Source organism: Equus caballus, chromosome 7 (genome assembly GCF_041296265.1).
Source record: "Equus caballus isolate H_3958 breed thoroughbred chromosome 7, TB-T2T, whole genome shotgun sequence".
NCBI classification, from domain to species: Eukaryota; Metazoa; Chordata; class Mammalia; order Perissodactyla; family Equidae; genus Equus; species Equus caballus.
Genome location: NC_091690.1, coordinates 1,184,079 through 1,192,564, shown reverse-complemented (window position 1 = coordinate 1,192,564; position 8,486 = coordinate 1,184,079).

Here is an 8,486-nt window from a genome sequence, read left to right as displayed (position 1 = left end):
GTTAAGCCTGGAATTCCCGGGGGGCGGGGGGGCATCGTTTTTGCCACTCAGCAGTGGAGCCTGTCTGAGAATGAAGCCAGAGCAGAAGAGAGCAGATCCCAGAGAGAAAGCGAGGTCCATGCCTTGAAAACATTGTTTGAGCACCTGGATCCAGCCATGCCTGAATCAGGAAGCCTTTGGGCTTTCCCGTGATTTTTGGTTTTGCTGTTTTTTTTTTTTTTTTTTTTTTACTTAAGCTAATTAGAGTCATAATTTCAGTGCTTTAGAAATCCAGATCTTTGACTGATAAGGTCCCTTTTGTTTTGACATTGTTCATCATCTAGCCCCTTTCACAAGCAACATGACCCTCAAAATTCGTGGTGATAGGTTAGTGTCCAGCACCAAAAGGTTGGAAAAACTGTGAAATCGGTTCCTTAATGGTAAGCTTAATGGCAGCGGAAAGCACATTGAAATCAGTCAGAAGCCTGGTTAGCTGCTGATGGGCTGGGTGCCATAAGCTCTTCCACGTCTGCAAGGCAGTCAGCAAACGACTCTGGAGGAGGACAGGGACTTCCCTACAAAACCCCTGCATCTCCATGGGGCTGGCGCCAAAATCAACGCTCTTTGCGCCAAGCATGGCTCGTGTTTATCTGGCTCATTATCCTGTTGACTTTCTCAGGCGGCTCCCGGCAGCTGTGTGGGCCCCAGGTGCTTCCCGCCTCGGCCGCGATCCTCAGACAAGGCTTTTCCTGGAAACGCGCTGGGGGGACTTCCTTCAACTGCCCGGGGAAGGCAGATGCAAGCCCGCCACAGCCTGACAAGGAGGGGAAAGTTGCCATCCCCTGCTTCCCAGACGTCACAGGACACTTTACCACCCCCAGCAGGGCTCTCGGTAAATGAGACTCCAAGAGGGCTCCATGACCCGATCACATGTGCGCGCGCACGCACGCACGCACACACACACACACACACAGAGTCGATCAGCTGCCAACCACCTGTCATCGGTCAGTTCCTCCAGGCTGGAAAACATTGGTTTCTGAAAAGCAAACTTAAGCGTCCTCAAATTCTTTTTTTTTTTTTTTTGGAAGATTAGCCCTGAGCTAACTGCTGCCAATCCTCCTTTTTTTTTTTTTTTTTTTTTTTTTTGCTGAGGAAGACTGGCTCTGAGCTCACATCCATGCCCGTCTTCCTCTGCTTTATATGTGGGACGCCTACCACAGCATGGCTTTTGCCAAGCAGTGCCATGTCTGTACCCAGGATCTGAACCGGCGAACCCCAGGCCAGGCCGCTGAAGCGGAATGTGCAAACTTAACCGCTGCACCACCGGGCCAGGCCCTCAAATTCTAAGACCCAACCTCTATGAGCACAACCTTTTAACCCTTAGTTTGCACACAATTATAACCCACCTTGTTCTCTGTTTTCCCAGGTTCCAGAGGCTGAGCCAAATGACAATAATTAATAATGAGTGACATGGGGCCGGCTGGCCTGGTGGCACAGCGGTTAAGTGTGCATGTTCCACTTCAGCAGCCGGGAGTTTGCGTGTCATGGGGTGGAATGCACCCCGCGTGGCACACAGTTCCAACCAATTCCTCCCAAAAACCATGAGCACACAGGACCAGGGGGTGTCAGGGGGAGCCCCCAGCTCAAACACTCCCAAGTCGCTCCTGGGACCCCTTTATTTTATTGTCTTCCCAGCACTTATGATCACCTGGTGATATGTTATTTCTCTAGAATGTCCGCTCCACCAATGCTGGAAATTTTCTTTGATGCGGTATCCGCATCGCCTGGCTCAGAGCGAGGTCCCCATGCACGTGAACAGAAGAGGTCATTATTACTATTATTTTGGCAAGACAAATGGGATCGCCCACGCATCCCCCCCACAGCCCTGTGACCCCCCCCCACCCCGACTCTCCAAGGATCAAACGGGCACTGTCGCCACCTGCTGACCAAGGGCAGCACGGCCGCCGTGGCCGGTTTCAGGCGGATGAGCAGCAGGTTATCAGACCACTTCCCAGACACCGACACCCACCGGCCTCCCCCTCCGCAAGGCCAGAGGGGTCCAGGTCGCTGAGCGAGGCAGGGGTGGCATCAGCAATGGGTCTGCAAGCGGGGCACCCCCAGCAGCGGCACCTGGGGTCCTTTAGAAATGCAGATTCTTGAGCCCCACCCTAGACCTGCCGAATCAGAAACTTGGGCCCAGCCATCTGTGCTTCGGTGCCCTCCCCCCAACCCCCGGCCTTCGGGGGGATTCCGGGGCAGCTCAAGTTTGAGAAGCGGCACTGAGCAGCAGTTCTCAAGCCTAATGACTTTGCAATGTCTGGGGACATCTGTGGTTGTCACCGCTGGGGATGCTCCTGGCATCGAGTGGGTGGGGGCCAGGGATGCTGTGCAACACCCCACAGCGCCCAGGACGGCCCCCCACAACCACGAATCGTCCACCTCAAACGTCAGTCGTGCCGAGGCCGAGAAATCCTGCCCCAGAGCCAAGCAGGTACACTAATCATCGTGGGGGACCTTGGGCACGGGTCTTGGAGCTCCGAACCTCAGTTTCCCCACCTGTAAGCTGGGAACGATGACAGGACCTAGTCACCTAAGGTTGTTGCAAAAACCCGGACGAGTGACGTCAAGGAAGGACCCAGCCCCCGATCTGGGGGAACCTATGGGGCAGCAGACCCCTCCCCTGAAAACGGAGGCCCCTCCCGGACTTGGGGAGATCTAATCAGGGAAGTGGGGGCCCTTCTGCAGGAGAAGGCTGTGCCCCTATGTCAGGGGCTGGGGGAACCTTCTTGTCCTCCTGTCCCCCTGCTCGGTCCTTCAGGTCCCAAAGCCCGGCCGGGTCTCTACCGCGAGCTGCGGGGAGCCACGCGCGACGTCCCGCCTCCGCTCGGAAAGAGCGCTTTCTATTGGCCCTGGGGCAGGGCGGCGAGGTGCTATTGGCCGAGAGGCGTGTCGCGGGGAGTGATGGACGGGCCGAGGGCGGGGCCTCCGGGGCCCTGCGAGTCTTAGGTTTCGCTCTGGTCCACGCCGTCCGGAGGGAGGATGCGCGGCGCGCGGAATCCCCCGCCCGCAATTCCGGGGTGAGGGACCGCGGTGGCTTCTCTTTTCCTTTCTCAGATGGGGAAACTGAGTCTCAGCCTCCTGTTATTTCCTCCACCGTGGATTTTTTCACATTAATTTTGATTTTTAAATATATGGCAATAAAATAGTTTTTACCTCCATCACCGAGTTTTTTGGGCGCCCTCTTGAGTGTGGAGCCTAAGGCGAGTGTCTCACTCTCCTGACACGACTCCCAGTTCTGCAGAGAAGGGTGGAAGCAAGCGAGACCTGTGGGTCTGCAGCGGCATCTTTGGGCTTCCCTGCTGGGGTCCAGTCATTACTCCCAGATCTGATCTCCAGCGGACCGGTGGGGGGTCCTGGCTCCTCCTTTGGCCTGAGCTCCTCCTTAAAAGTTGATTAATTATGCACAATCATTCAGTTTTGTAACATCTGTATTGAGATATAATTCGCACACTACACAATTCACCCATTTACACTGTCCAGTTCAACGGTTTTTCATACATTCATAGAGTTGTGCAACCATCACCCCAATCTATTTTAGAGCATTTTCAATACCATAAAGAGAAACCCCACATCCAACAGCAGTCACTCCTCATTCTTCCTCCCCAGCCGCTGGCACCCACGAGCCCGCTCTCTATCTGTGGATCTGCCTGTTCTGGATGTTTCACATCAATGGGATCACATGCCGTGTGTCCTTCTGTGTCTGCTTCTCTTCCTGAGCGTCATGTGTTCAAGATCCATCCATATTGTGCCGTGTGTCCATGCTTCACTCCTTTTCATGGCTGAATAATATTCCAGGGCACGGCTGGACCACATTTGTTTATTCACTCACCCATTGATGGACATTTGCGTTTTCCACTTCTTAGCGATTATGAACAATGCTGCTGTGAACAGGTATGCATGAGTTTTTAGTCGGACATATGTTTTCATTTCTTCTGGGTTTATCCCCGGGGGCAGAATTACTGGATCACCTGGCAACCTGAGACCCATCAGACTGTTTTCCACTGCGGCTGCCCCATTTCCACTCCCGCCCACCGAGAGCGAGGGTTCTGGTTCTCCACACCCTCGCCAACACTTGCTGTTATCTATCTTCTGGAATACTGTTGTCCTAAGGTGGGGCGTGCCATCTCACTGTGCCTTTGGTTTGCATTTTCCTGGTGGCTCTGGATGGTGAGGAGACAGTAATTATTGAATGCTTACTGTCTGCCTGGGCCCTGCACGCAGAGCTCTGGACAACAGACTTGGTCCCTGCTCCTGCAGAGCTCATGAACAGGAGACGGATGGTAACCGGGTAAGATAAAACACTGCTGAGATCTTCCCAATAGAGCAAGTGCTCCACGGGATGCTGAACGCAGATGTTGCCTTCATAGTGACCAAGTGGCTGTGGTCCCTGGAGCGGTCAGAAAAGACATCTCCGAAACGGTGACACTTCCCCTGAGCCCTGATCATAAGTTTTCTGTGGGAAGAGCATTCCAGGCAGAGGGAACAGCCCATGCAAAGGCCCTGAGGCAGGAGTTGGCTTGTCATGTTCGAGCTGGGAAGATCCTGCAGCCTGAAGTTTGGTGAACACAGGGGTGCGTGGAGATGAAGCCGTGAGAGCCGGAGAGCCCGGCTGCTTCAGAAAACCATTTGGCAGTTTTGACTAAAGCTAAGCTCATGTATATTCTATGACCCGGCAAATGGATGAGTGTCTGTCGTGGACTGGATTGTGTCCTCCAAACTTCATGCACTGAAGCCCTAACGCCTAGGACCTCAGGGTGTGACTGTATTTGGAGACAGGGCCTTTGAAGGGGTAGTTAAGGTAAAATGAGGTCATTAGGGTGGGCCCTCATCCAGTTTGACAGGGGTCCTTATGAGAAGAGGAGATGAGGACACAGACATGCGCAGAGGGCACGCCGAGGAGAGAGGGCTCAGAAGGAATCAGCCCTGAGGACACCTTGGTCTCGGACTTCCAGCCTCCCTCGCTGGGAGACGATCCACGTCTCTCGTTTAAGCTCTCGGTCTGTGATACTGTGTGATGGCAGCCTGAGCAAATTAATACAGGGCCCAATAAAATGTGTTCACATCCAGCAAAAGATTTGTATGAATGTTCTTAGCAACTTTGTTCATAATAACCCCAAACTGGAAACAACCCAAGTGTCCATCTGTAAGTGAACGGGTCAAGAAGTTGCGGTCCATTGATACAACGGAATACTACGCAGCAACGAAAAAGGTGAGTGACTGTGCCACCCTACCCCCCGGCTGCATTTCTTGGACATGATGCTGAGTGGGAAGTAGCCAGCACAAAGGGAACACACCACAGGACTCTGTTTAGAGAAAGTATGAAATTGGGCAAAACGAATCAATGGTGATGAAAGTCAACCAGTGGTGACCTCTGGGAGGGGAGAGACGCGGACAGGGCAGGAGGAGGCCTCTGCGGCAAAGGAGGCTGGAAGTAGGTGATGGTGCTCAGGGTTGTATATATATGTGTGCAATTTTTTTATAGACTATTTTGTTTTTGAGAAGTTTTAGGTTCATAGTGAAATTGAGCAGGAGGTACAGAAATTTCTCACTGACCCCTTTCCCCAAAGCACGCACAGCCTCCCCTCTGATCAACATCCCCCACCAGAGTGGACATTTATTGCGAGGATGAACCTACGTGGACACGTCGTACTCACCCAGACCCCGCAGTTGACAGTGGGGTTCACTCCTGGTTTTGTACTTTCCATGGGTTTGGACAATGCGTGATGTCATGTGTCCACCATCATAGTGTGATACAGAGTGGGGTCACTGGGTCACTGCCCTAAAAACCTCCGTGCTCCGCCAACGCCTCCTCCACAACCCCGGCAAGCACAGATCTTTTTCCCGTCTCCATAGTTTAGCCTGCCCACAGGCACTTCAATGCAGCCGCGCGCTTAAGACTTGTGCACGTCACGGTGTGTAAGTCCTGTCTTCATCTTTTTTTTCTTTTTTGAGGAAGATTAGCCCTGAGCTAACATCTGCCGCCAATCCTCTTCTTTTTGCTGAGGAAGACTGGCCCTGAGCTAACACCTGTGCCCATCTTCCTCCACTTTATATGTGGGACGCTTACCACAGCATGGCCTGCCAAGCGGTGACATGTCCACACCCGGGATCCGAACCGGAGAACCCTAGGCCACCGAAGCGGAACGTGCGCACTTAACCGCTGCGCTACCAGGCCGGTCCCACGTCTTCATCTTTTACACATTATTTCTGGTGTATCTATGAGGGGGTTTCCAGACGAGGTCAGCCTTTGGGTCGGTGGTCTCAGTAAAGCAGACGGCCCTCCCCAAAGTGGGTGGGCATCATCCCATCCATTGTGGACCCGAATAGAAAAAAAAGGCAAAGGAAGGGAGGATTTGTCCCCTCTGCCTGACCGCTGGCGCCGGGCCATCCATCATCTCCCGTCCTCGGACTCGGCCTTACAGCGTCGGCCCTCCTGGGTCTCGACAGCCTGCAGACGGTACATCCTGGGACCTCTCAGGGTCCGTAATCATGTGAGCCAAATGCTCGCAATAAATCTCTTTCTGTCTATCTGTCTTTACACCCTTATAGATCCTCTAGGCTCTGTTTCTCTGGAGAGCCCCGACTAATGCAAGCTCCCAGGAGGGTCTTCCCGGCACCCCTTTCTTTGCTTCAAAACCCCATTGCTTCCTGGGGTAGGGCAGGGGGGGAGGTGGGCGCTGGGCCTGGCTGGGTAGTCAGAAGGAGGGGCTGGGGGCTGCTCTGGAAAGTCCCGGGGCCTCCTGGCTGTCTCCTCCAGTCCCTCTCCCCGCCCCCACCTGATCAGCTGGGTGGCCGTGCTATTTTAAGATGCTCCCCACACCCCCTTCCTTCCTTGCCGTGTCAGGAGCCCACTTCCTGATTGGGTCTCAGTCTTCCCCCTCGGGGTGGGGCAAAGACAGATTCGCCTGTTGGGGTGTTTCTCTACCAGCCCCAGGTGCCCAGCCCCCAATTTGGGCCTCCCTGCCCCTTCCTCAAACCAGGACTGGCCACATAATGTGCAGATCCCCATTCAAAATGAAAGTACGGGGCCCCTCGTTCAAACATGATTAGGAATTTCAAGACGGTGGTCACAGAGCAGTAAGTCATGCTCGGGGCCCCTCTGAGCTGGGGCCCTGGGGCTGGCCCGGTGGTGTAGTGGTTAAGCTTGTGCACTCTGCTTCGGCGACCTGGGGTTTGGATCCCGGGCATGGACCTACACACTGCTCATCGAGCCATGCTGTGGCAGCGTCCCACATACAAAATAGAGGAAGATGGGCACAGGTGTTAGCTCAGGGCCAATCTTCCTCAAGCAAAAAGAGGAAGATGGGCAACAGGTGTTAGCTCAGGACCAATCTTCCTCATAAAAAAATCCCCAAAACAAAAAACACCGAGCTGGGTCCCTGGGTGTGTGCGCAGGTCTCAGCCCAGGAAGCTGGCACTGCCCTAAGCTTGGAGCCCTGCCCCCTGCCTTGTCGTATCATACACTCGTGCTTATTTATTTTATTGTGGTAAAATACACATAATGTAAAACTCAAAATCCTCACCATTTTTCAGGGCACAGCTCAGCGACATGAAGCACATTCACATTGCTGTGCAACCATCCCCTCCATCCGTCTCCAGAACTTTCTATCTCCCCAAACTGAAGCTCTGTCCCCAGGAAACACTGACTCCCGCCCCTCCCCCAGCCCCTGGCCCCCCATCCACTTTCTGTCTCTGTGGATGTGGCTCCTCTGGGGACCTCCTGTGAGTGGACCACACAGTGTGTGTCCTTCTGTGTCTGGCTCATGTCACGAGCATCACGTCCTCCAGGTCGGTCCACATTGGAGCAGGCATCAGGATCTCCTTCCTTTTCAAGGCTGCGTAATATTCCCTTGTCTGAATGGAACATGCTGTGTTTATCCAGTCATTCGCCTATGGACGCACCTTTTGGCTATTGTGAATAACGCTGCTGTGCACATTTACGTACAAGTACCTATTTAAGGCCCTGCTTTCAATTCTTTTGGGTCTATACAGAGATAGACGCATCAGCATTAATTTTTAATAGCCAGTCTTCTTTTCGCCATCTAGTTTTATTTCAGCTTCTGGCTGATCATAACAGTGAAACACACCCTTTGCCAAGTAAAACTATCACTAAGTCAGAAAACACATCAAAGCGTGAAGGGAGAAAAATCACCCATAGTCTCACCTGCCAGGTCACTTCCCGTTCCTGTTGTGGCGTGTTTTTCTCAGCGGGGGGACCAATGATCGCTTTGTTTCCCAGATGCAGCTTTCTGAACCTTCTCATTAGAATTCTCTGCTTCCAGGAACCTTCCCCGAAGGTCCCCGTCCAGGAGGGTGAAACACCCCATGTGCATTGCTGTGGCTGGAAGCAACCTACGTGCCCATCAAGAGGGGACTGAATGTACATGAGGTGGGCCAGCCCTGGGGGTTGCATGGGAGGATCACAAGACGAGCCGAGGCAGAAGAAG